A 10,956-nucleotide genomic window follows, 5' to 3' on the forward strand; every position below is an offset into this window, starting at 1 on the left:
CACAGGGTTTTTAGAAGTAAGGATATAATTTAGAAATTGATACAACCTCTGAATACTCAGCCACAAGGCTCTCCACATTGCTCTGGGTGATSTAGAGATTCTGGCAGCAAGAGTCACCTCAGTTTAAAATTCTACAAAATTGCCTTTTTCCTTCCAGAGAAGGGAGTCTTGCAATAACAATTGCAGGGCATGGAGCTGCACAAATACACTTGGTCTTTCAGTAGGAGACCAGCAATACCTGAGGCCAGTCAGCCTGGAGCAGCCATATAGATTTGATAAAATGAAGTGACAGTGCAAAGCCTACTTTCAACAAAAGAAAGAACTTAAATTACTAAATTACTTAATTTAAGCCAGAACTTAACTATATTAATTTTTAACAGAGGTTCACTGACTAAAGGCCAGGTAGAYRCCTACAGCAAGCACAGGCACAAAAYTTAACCTGYACCAAAAACCTTCTTTTCTTTAAATCTGTCTSTAAAATTACCATGCAAAACATGACACAACAATGTGTCGACCTACAACAATAAATTTCCTAAAACCAGAGCTGACAACACGCTCTAAGTTACCTGGCTGGCATAAATACCTCTTCTTCAGGTTTAATGCACCATTCAACAAGTCACCACAGGCTGCTGKGAATTATTTGTGCATATTTCTGGCAATAGTTATTAGGAAGCCTCAAAGGTCTAGATGTAAATCACAGGGCTGCAGACTTCTTGGGAGAAGTAAGCACAGGTCATGCCAAGACACTCCTTGTGTTAAAGGAAGGAAAGGAAATGTTAAAATAATGCTCTAGATTTGGAGCATTTTCTTTCACTGAAGAGCTGGAAGTTAACAGACCAGCTTCAATTAGAGAAACTGACTGGAAATCRTGGTGGTCAGTTTATTCTTTTTTTTCAACATGCAGCCTCAGGATGTGGTAAAAATGTTTCATTCAGAACTAATTTTAACGAAAACAAGACCAAGGGGAAGATAGTTTTATGTATAAATAAAAATGTTAAAGACAGCAACWTACCTGTCTGATCCAAATTCCAATAAGATGGGGTAAATTTGAATTTGAGAGCTGGATTTGGGTTAAAGAACAAAGGTTTTAAAACTCTTCCAAACTTGGGCAAAGTTAGTCACTTCAAGAAACAAGTTTTACCTGTTCTCCAAAGCCTTCTGGCTTTCTGGTTAAAAATCTAAACTTGGCTACTCTGAAAAAAAGAAACAATTCATGGAATTGAGCCAAAAAAAACTCAATGCAAGTTCAGGCATTTAAATGTATTAAGGCTGACAATGCCACACAATACTGCTCAGGAAATTCTAGCAATCTTTCACTATCTCACAKCAATAAAAAAATGTAGTTATGAGTTTCCCAGAATAAATAATTTAAGTATTAATAAAACTAATGAGCAAGAATGCTGTTGAAAAAGAAAGATGCGTGTTTCAAAGAATTAGTGCATGCAAAATCTTTTAAATTTTCATTTACAAACTTTGAATAGATTTTTATATAGCTAAGAATTTTTTTTTTGTTATCTTAAATCTCTACTTCCATCTTCCTTTTCTCTCTCTGGTATTACACACCACCTAGACCTTCTCTCAGTTTAGCTTCAATGAACATTAAAATAAGCAAATTATTCTATGTAGAGCCAAAATACAGATTGAAAACGGAACTCACTGAAACTGTTGAATTCAGCTGCATYCATCCACCTTTAATTAAGATTACCACAAGTGCAGGTATTCCCAAGCTATCCAAACCATGACCTGCTGAGGAAATTAAGCAACTGGGGTCAGAGATTCCAATTGGAAATTATTTTGTCCATTAGGAAGACATAAAAGGAGATAAATGTAGCAGGGGTGGCTCAGAGAGAAAAGGAAATATAGGAAATATAAATTAGGAAATATAAATACCAGGATAACTGTTAAAACAGTGCTGCAGGGGATTTCCCCCTTGGGAAAGGCAGGAGTAACAAGAGCTACAGCTGTGACCAAGCCTGTCCTCTCCTGCTGTGCGCAAGCAGACACCTTTGTGAGGTGTCTGAGAATGAACTAGAGAGCACCMAAGGTTAATCTGGTATCACAACATGACTTAGAGTGCTTTGGCTGCTGCTCACCTCTGCAGGCTGGGTGGGTGACATGGAAGAGCCTGTCAAAAGCCTGGGCACTTTCAGTTATTCACATCCCCTTCTCCTGAGTACGTACATACTGAAAAAAAMACACAAGTCCATTTTTAGTCGTCTTCACACTGCATGCACATATATATATAAATACACACGCAGACACACACACACACACAACGTCTCTTTGGAAGCCATAAAAACAGATAAGCCATTTTTAGCACTGCTCCAGAGCCTTCTGGAATTGCATTGATCCTACACGAGGACTCTCAGAGAGGACCTTTTGTCCCTGTGGAGACCAGTCCACGCTGTAGCACACCAGTAGCCAAGCAGAAAATCAAACTGGGTCCTTGCTCCAGAATACCTATAACCAAAACACAGGATGGTCTCAAGTGATTTAGATAAGACATTATGAAAAATTTCTTCATKGAAAGGGTTGTCAAGCACAGGCACAGGCTGCCCAGGGAAGAGAATTCACCATTCCTGGGAGTGTTCAAAAAGTGCTTGGACATGGCACTTGAGGACACTATTTAGTGGTTGACAGTGGTGGTGCTGGGCTGACAATTGTGCTTGATGGTATTAAAGGTCCTTTCCAATCTTAATGATTCTATGATYCTGAGAACTGAAGGGAACATAAAGTTGTGAAGGCACTGAAAAAAAAAAATATAAACAGGTGTCCTGTTTCAAAACTTCCTCTTTAATCTAAAAAATGGAAACTTTTGATGGACATCGGGTCGCATGTCCCTGAAAAGAAATATGGAACTCTAGCTTTTATGAAAGTAAAAYATTTCAAAGAAGGCATGCAGGAGAAAGACACCTTAAATATAATATCTTTCCTCAGGATGAATCTCTCTCAGTATCAGTTCATGACACTGTAGGCTTTGATGMTTCTTTGACAAATATTTTCTCTAAGGTGAACTATGAGTTCTTTTAGTTTAGTTTTGCCATTTTATTTTTTTCCACTTTTAGTTTATGTAGGAATTGCACTGAAATGACAACTTCTATTCCCTCCAAACATTCAGAGAYTGGAGAATAAAGAACATTTATTTCTATTAAACTCTACCATTTCTTATTAAGGTTATYCAGGCCACTAGCTCATGACAAAATATCTTGTTCAATGTAATTTCAATTTTGACCTGCAAGAAAATGCAGGAGATACAGTTAAAAGAGCAGTGTAAGTTGTATTTCTTAATTTCCTTAAAGAAAAAGGAAGGAAAACAGAAAGTTATTTATAATTCTTGCAAACTAATGAAAAATTACCCTGATATTTTTGYCTTTTTCTTCTAATTTCAAAATGGCCTGCTATTTTCAAGATGGTGTTTTAAGATTTTGTCTCAAGTTCTTGTCTTMAAATTTTTTGTGAAAGGCAAGTTATCATCTCCTATTCCACATCGCTTTGCATTCTCAAAATAGTAATCTAACACGAGAACACAGTCAGAGCTGTAACAAGCAGAGCTGCCAAGATAACAGCAAGAAATTCCATCCTCTGCTTTCACCTTAGTCTAAAATGTAAAATACAGCATTTTAAAATGTTTCCTTTTGAACTATTATTTGAAGTCTAGATAGAACAAAAAGGTAAAACGGGCTATGCCACCTGAAAAGCCTCAGTCCAGTTTCAATTCAAACTTTTTTTTCCCTCTTTTAATGCATTAGTTAGAGTAGAAATTATTTCCCTGTTCTGCAACTCAATCGCTCCATTTTCCCTTGCCATAAAAATTGGACTGCCATCTTCAGCTCTTCCAATTTTTTCCTTCCATTCATCTGCTGTCATTTCTTGAAGCATAATGTAATGGCAGCTTACACAGTGGTACCAGATAATAGCTTATTTCTTTGCTCTTGCTCTGTTTAACAAGAAATACTTCTTTTTCTATGTGTATGTTGAGCATTTTCTGTAAAATGACTGAAACTTTTTAAGTCTCCATTTGAGCTCTCAAATTTTCTTCAGAAAGTCCCCTAAAAACTTGTATGCATAATTGTACCTTCCACTATTTTAAAATTTTCCAAGAATAACAAGCACGTGTTTTCAGTTTTACTGGAAATTTTTTTTCTTTGTAATGTAAGACTATTGTTTTTGGTCCCTCTATTTCAGGAATTTACAGCCATGAAGTGATACTTACATGAAAAGTTGYCAGTAGTCAAGGCTGAAAGTTACTMATTTACAACYCAAACAGCAGCTGATGCATAGAAAGGAAAGATCTCTCTGTTCTGGACTCAAAATGCATTTAAGCATTCTTAAAGACTAGTGTAGAACAGAAACAGAAATGAAATAATTCCAGTAAAACAAACGAAAAAAACCACCTTTGAGACATTTCTACAAACTAGYCTATTAGATATGGCCTAGTGGAAGGTGTCCCTGCCCWTTGGCAGAGASGGTGGWACTGGATGACCWTTAAGGTCTCTYCCGACTCAAATCATTCCATGATTCTATGACATGTTCTGATTTGTTGTATGTGGTGTAAATGGAGATTTGTATCTTCTAAAAGTCTGCAAGGAGAGGCAAAAGCCTGCAAGCACAGCTAAGAAAAGTAAAAAGTCAAAAAGTAAAAGTAAACTGCGCTGTTTCCAGCACCACATAGAAAAGCCTGTGATTCAGGATAGCAATACTTCACAAAAAAAAAAAAAAGTGTTTGCAGATTAATTTCTTTGCCAAACCTCTGTTTGGCACAGGACTGTGGGGAAGCATTTCAGCTCCAGCCTTGCTTCCTCAGAGCTGCAATTTGTATATTCAATYTGAGAGCCAAGAATTTGGTATCCACCAATTCTCCAAAGAAACTAAGAATATAAAGAAAACATCCAACTCAAGGCCTACCTCAGTAGTTTGCAGTGCAGCACCACTTTGCATCAAAGCAGATGGTATTAATGAGACAGTAACTGATGGCAATCCACACTGTGATTTTGAACACTAAAAACCAAGCAGAAAGCCATACAATTAAGGCTGCTGAGGACAAAACTGATATCCCAGACCACTTGCAGAGCAGTTATTGCAGTAATATGGCTTGAAATAAATGAGCAAATTATAGTATTCAGATTTGTTTCTGTTACAGAAGATAGATGAAGCTTGACACGGATTTTCTTAAACGTGATTAAATGTTTTAAAACTAGTTTACTTGATGAAATGACACATTTTGATGCAATTATGTTCAAAYTGTCTTCTTGGCATGTAAAGCTTACCAGTTGTTTCACTTGAGGAAAGAAATGGATATAGGGATAAAAAGTGGTTGGTAAACCTTGAACTCATTCCTCATGAAAAAAACCCTCCTAAAATGAGAATAATAAAGTGAATTCAATGCTACTGTCAGGGTAACTGGGACAGGGAGGACAAAGGAAGCTTAAAAACTAAAAGAACACTTGAACATTTTCAAAATAATCCACAAAATCCTGAAATCCTGTATATCAAGTAAAAAAAAGAAAAAAAACTAAAAAACTCCTTAGCTAATATTAAGATGATCAAAAATAAAGATTGCAAAGATTGTAAGAAAAATATTTCCTGCACAAGAATATGTTTGACTCTGGGTCTCAGATCAGGGTGCATTTTTTCTTATTCCGCCTTCCCAAACTCAGAAAAAAATACTGTGCTAGGAAATGAATGATTATCCTTCYTGGGTCCATTGAAGTGAACCGTATTGTGTTCATATAATGAACAGCATAGATGAAACAAGAGCCAAGTCTTGTATTGGCTCAGCATTTCAGCTGGGAGATGGATTTCCTAGCAGAACTTGTTTAGACTGCCTATCTCCACACAATTAGACAGGAGGCTGCTGGTGGCAAATTGAAATATTCAAATGTCTATTTAAAGGAAGAGGAGAGCAGAAGGAGTGAGGCAGAATCCACCAGAAGATGGTGGATCATGGAGAAGTAAATGATGCTGCAATTTGAGCACCTGGACATCCCCAGGAATCCCAGATATTTGCCATACAGCACAGACAGTAACTCAGACCTTATCCCTTCACTGTAAGCTCTTCTGATCCAGTTCCCTGCCCTTCTCCCACATCCCAGTTCAGGAGGTAGCACTAAATGAGATGCCAAAAATTTTCCTTTCTATTGACTTGGAAAAGCACAGCTTTTGGGCTCCGTTCAGTCAAGGAACTTTGCCCTGTGCACTCTTCATTGTACTTCAGTACAAACACAAGAGATAAGTTTTAATCCTACTTTGTTTCGGCTGCTACATCAGCCACATGAAAACAGAAACACTTTTTATATATTTATATATAATGGAAGTGAATAATGCTTTCATTTTAGAATCTCAGTCTTACTCACCCCTTCTTGAATTTTTAATGCCTTCTGAATGACTCYTGACCGCAGGTTAAGTCTGTGTTCTTCCTGAATCACAAGTCTTAAGTATTGTAGTCCCCAAAGCTTGTCCTTTCTCTTCTGAAAAATATTTTATCATTGGGTTGTTTTAAAGTCAAATTTGTAACATTTATGTGACAGTAAGGACATTAAAAAACACTGAAAGAGAAAAATATTTTCAATTGAATACAACTATTTTAACAATTTCAATTAATGGCTGCAAAATTTCTTGCTTAAAAKCAATTTTATTTGGGATGGAAACATTCAGATCATCAAAACTTAGAATGAAAGATTAATAGTCCTAAAGTAATCTATCACACACAGTTACGAACTTTTATGTACTTTTTGCATCTGTGGTGAAACTCGGTCCAAGTCATCATCCTAAGCCAACCAAGGGAGAATGAATGATAGGTTCAGTTACAGCAAAAACATGCCAGACCTCTTACAAGCAGGATGTTAAAGGCAGAACCCTAAATTTGCTCTAAAATAATTTTAACAATATTAATGCTATTATAAATTAACCAAATCTGTTCCACAATGCTAACCAAACATTTTTCATTCTAATAGAAAGCTAGAGAATTTTTCTTTAAAATACTTAAAATCTTAGGCAACAGCAAAACAAATTTTCACTCAAGAATATTAGTTAATGGCACATTAAGCCTTTATTTGCCATGAAAGATAAAAGAAACTGCTGCCAGTGAATAAATTCTGTTTCTCATTGGTACAAAAAATGGTGGCCTGATATATCTGAAAACTGAAATTTTCAGCTTGTCCATAAGAAACTCACAAGAGGGACGGGAGCAATATGAAAATTCAGATCTCTTCACAACCGTTATGACTAATTCTGATGAAGGATTATCTTGTGATTACATTTTTAGAAGTCTGTGATGTGCAGATTKTCACCCCCAAAAAAACCCTAAAATGTAAATATTGCATTTACAGCTGCTCCTGTTAGATGTCTAGTTATACATTTATTTGGGAGCATGAGAGATACACCCACTTTCATCTATAYAAGCAATGATACATAATGACTAACACCAGCTTAATTTGTTCTTTGARAAACTCATTGAACCTTTGCATATCAGTTTCTTCATTTGCAAATGCATGTTTTTGCAGTTATTGGCATTCAGAAAAGTCTGTTACTCTTTCAAGTGCATCATTTCTTAAAGAATCTGAGTGCGCACGATGCAGTCATTTGGGAAAGGACGGGTAGAAGAGAAGGAAAAGGAAGGTTATGATGGTGCTTCTCTCCAAGGACTTCTGCAGTTTAAATATTTTATTATGCATTTTTTTTCTATGTTAATTTAGCTTTTTAGCAATTTTATTTTAAATTAAATCAAATTAAATTTAATAAAATTTCACTAATGGTATCATTTTAATTTTAAATTACATTTATTTTTGATAAGGAGAGCAAACCAGTAAAGAGGGGCACTTAGAAACATCAATATGCAGCATCTTCTCTCCCTAGACTCAAGATCATAATCAGCTACATTTCCATGAAAAGATGGATATATTCAGAGTTACCCAAGAACACTCTGGAAATAAACAGTTGTTTATGTGCCTTCTGTCAACATACAATTGAAATCACTGCCAAGCCCTCCTCTTTTCCATCGTGGGCCAATGGCCTCTGGACAGCTGCCAGAGAAGATACAAAGGATGTGCCCATGTCGCTGTCTGGAGCATTTGGTAGCAATTCCACATCACTGCACTGGTGTGTACTGGTGACAGCAGAGGAACCCAACAGCTGCTGGCTCCATGCTGGAGCAGACCCAGAAACTCAGACAAAAAGCAGCCTTGGCAAGACCTGAGATGAGTATATTAAGGACGTGTGTTAGCCCAGCTTCTGGAGTTGCTCTTGCTCAGTCTGCATAAAAACTGGCCCAGGGACAGTAGATCACCTGTGAAAAGCCTTTTGCTATGTGAACTTTGAGCACACTGAGMTATTAAAAAATCCCCTTTTAAAGGTTGCAGTGACCCTTTGATTCTAAAGTTTCCTTGCATACAAATGGCAACTTTTCTCACCTTCCTCCACCAGCTGTCTTACCCCATCCCTCCTTCTAATGAGATTTCCTCTTTTTTTCTCTCTTCTCAGTTCTGTGGCAGTTGACACCATAAAAGATAGATGTAGAACCCTGCAGAACACTACACTAACCTTTCATGCTGATAGAGGAGACCTTTTAAAGGTTTGGCTGCAGCCTGCAGACTCCACCAATGGTGATTTGGGCTATCACCTTTACAGATGCATAATGAATTTCAAGGATCCGAACATCCATACTGGACACRTCTTGTTTGGTTGTCAAAAGGGACACCAGGGACCTCCTCTGACTCCCATTATATAGATCATCCATCTAAAGAATTCACAAGGATCTGCAGAAACCATATTCAATTACAGGGACCRAAAAGTGGGGTCTTTTCTTTTTAAATTATTGCGGCAATGTCAAAGGCAAACTGAAAGATCTTTAAAACATTTCTGACACACCAAGTACCTTCAAGAAAATCATGTCTTTGACCTCATTTAATGCATTTTACATTACTTTCACCMCCTTAGTGTCATGCACTCAGGTAATTGAAGTACTTCTGATTTCTTTCCTGTTCTACTTCATTTTGCAGCATCTCCTCAGCTGTACAGGCTTTTGTGGCAGGCAACTGAAACACATCTCTTAAGTTGGTTAAGAGCTCTTTATGACAAAATCAGCATGGAAGAGGCAGGGTTCATTATTTTCACTGCTGTGAAAAYGCATTTCTGCATCATGGGCTATTGAACAGAATTTCAATGTTGATCAAAGCAACATCATTCCAAAATTAATATGATAGCTTATGAAAGTAGAAAATTATTCAGATTGAGAGGTCTCAGAATGAAACTGGTGAGAAAGTCATGCAGCATCACAACCTGCAAAGCAGCTGCTGAGCTTAAATTTCACTTTTGCGCAGAAAAAGGAGCTAATGCCAGTTGTGAAGTTCAAAGGATTGGCACTGCAGACAGGAACAGTTGAAGAGTTTATCACCATTGCTTTTCAAATATTATGTATGCACAGGAGAAGAGAGAGGATTTCTTTGTAAAAAAATTAGTATGCTATAACACATGAAGTTTGAGGATGGAATTTTAACAGATTAGATCAAAGACACTGATCTCCATCTTGTTTATGACAGCATTAAAAAAAAATCCATTTGAGATCCCACTAGTACATAGAACCAAGTTAAGTTTCCTGTAGTAATCAGTGTATTCATCTGATATTGAGCATTTCAGTGACAATACTAGAACTCTGCATTTGCAGTGCTTTAGTTGTATAAAAGACACAAGCTTATAAATATCTTTCCATGGGAAAGAAACAGTTCTATAAYACAACAGCCTGGGTAGGTTTTACAGTAATGTCTTTTCTTGTTGTCTCTTCATTTGGTAAAATAATTTAATAGTTTCTCACCATCTTTCCCCAATAAAAAAAAAAAAAAATCTCTTTGCTCTTATTACAGATTTATTGTGTCCTCAAACCATGAAAAAAGCAAGCTGAATTTGACATTGCATAGTGATTTTCAGTCTTATAATTTCAAACTAAACCCAAGTACACAACAAACCCAATGTTTACGAAATCCAGGATGTGTTAGAGAAATACATGCCATTAAAAGAGACTGCTCAGCATCGCTTTACCTTGGTATTGCTTAGAAATATCACACGTGAAGCACAGAGTTGAGCTCCATCCCTCTGCTGCTAATTCYTTCAGATTGGGATGGGGAAAAAATGGAAGTAGCAGCATCTACAAGAATGTGGCTCTGCCACTTTTATCTCTGAATCACCACTTTCTTCCTTCAGTTCAACTACCCAAGTTATAGCAGAATAATTTTGTACACTTTGTGCAATACTGAAAAGCTTTTCTGACTCTCATTTGCATGTCTTTTGGCCACTTTTTTAAGCTCATAAAGTTAGAACAGTATCATAGTTTTGAGCTTCTCAGCAGTAGGGAAAAAAAGCAGAATATGGTCTCTGCTGAGACCAAAGAAATAGAGGGAATAGAAGCAACAAAATGTACAGTAATTGCTTTAGGGCTTTATCTTTCTAGCTYTGCTGTGAAAAGACCTCATACAAATAAAGTGATTAGCTCATGTTACAGATCATTCCTAAAAAAGCCCAGAACTTCTCCAGCAAGAGCTCACTTGAGATAGGGCTGCTTTTGGAGACATTAATTGTTCATGCATCAGAGTCCTCCATAAGTAGGAAAAGTAAAAAAAGAAAGTACATGCAAGCACTTCTTGTCCTTTCCCAGAAAAACTGAACTAATGGGCTGCAATGAGATCTACATAAGCCAGCCACAGGACACCCACAGCTGCAGCAACAACAGAAGGATGTGTTGCAAGCTGGTAAGAGCTGTGGGAAAATCCATCTAGCACAGGCTGAAATTTCATTCTTGCACAGCAAAGGAAGGCAAAGCAAAAAACTCCCCAGTCAATTGTCACTTCAAAGCCCACATAGAGGCAACTGTACTTACAAGATGCATATTTAGAACAGATGTTCRAGACAAAGCTCATATATCAGCACGGATAACAGGTCAATTTTAYCTTCAGTTTTAAAACATCT

At 37.0% G+C, this 10,956-nt stretch overlaps 1 long non-coding RNA gene across 1 annotated transcript; it reads right to left on the reverse strand.

Annotated features, from left to right (window-relative positions):
• Positions 1-572: 572 nt before the first annotated feature.
• LOC130582861 (uncharacterized) lies at positions 573-6,539 on the reverse strand. Its single transcript, XR_008966354.1, has 7 exons — positions 6,354-6,539; positions 3,160-3,232; positions 2,094-2,184; positions 1,658-1,746; positions 1,142-1,193; positions 1,013-1,060; positions 573-749 (listed from the first exon to the last, which is right to left on the reverse strand). It is a non-coding gene; the product is annotated as an uncharacterized LOC130582861 (long non-coding RNA).
• Between the last annotated feature and the right edge of the window lie 4,417 nt (positions 6,540-10,956).

This window comes from Malurus melanocephalus, unplaced genomic scaffold (genome assembly GCF_030028575.1).
Source record: "Malurus melanocephalus ecotype Western Australia unplaced genomic scaffold, MMel_1.1 scaffold_531, whole genome shotgun sequence".
Lineage (NCBI taxonomy): Eukaryota > Metazoa > Chordata > Aves > Passeriformes > Maluridae > Malurus > Malurus melanocephalus.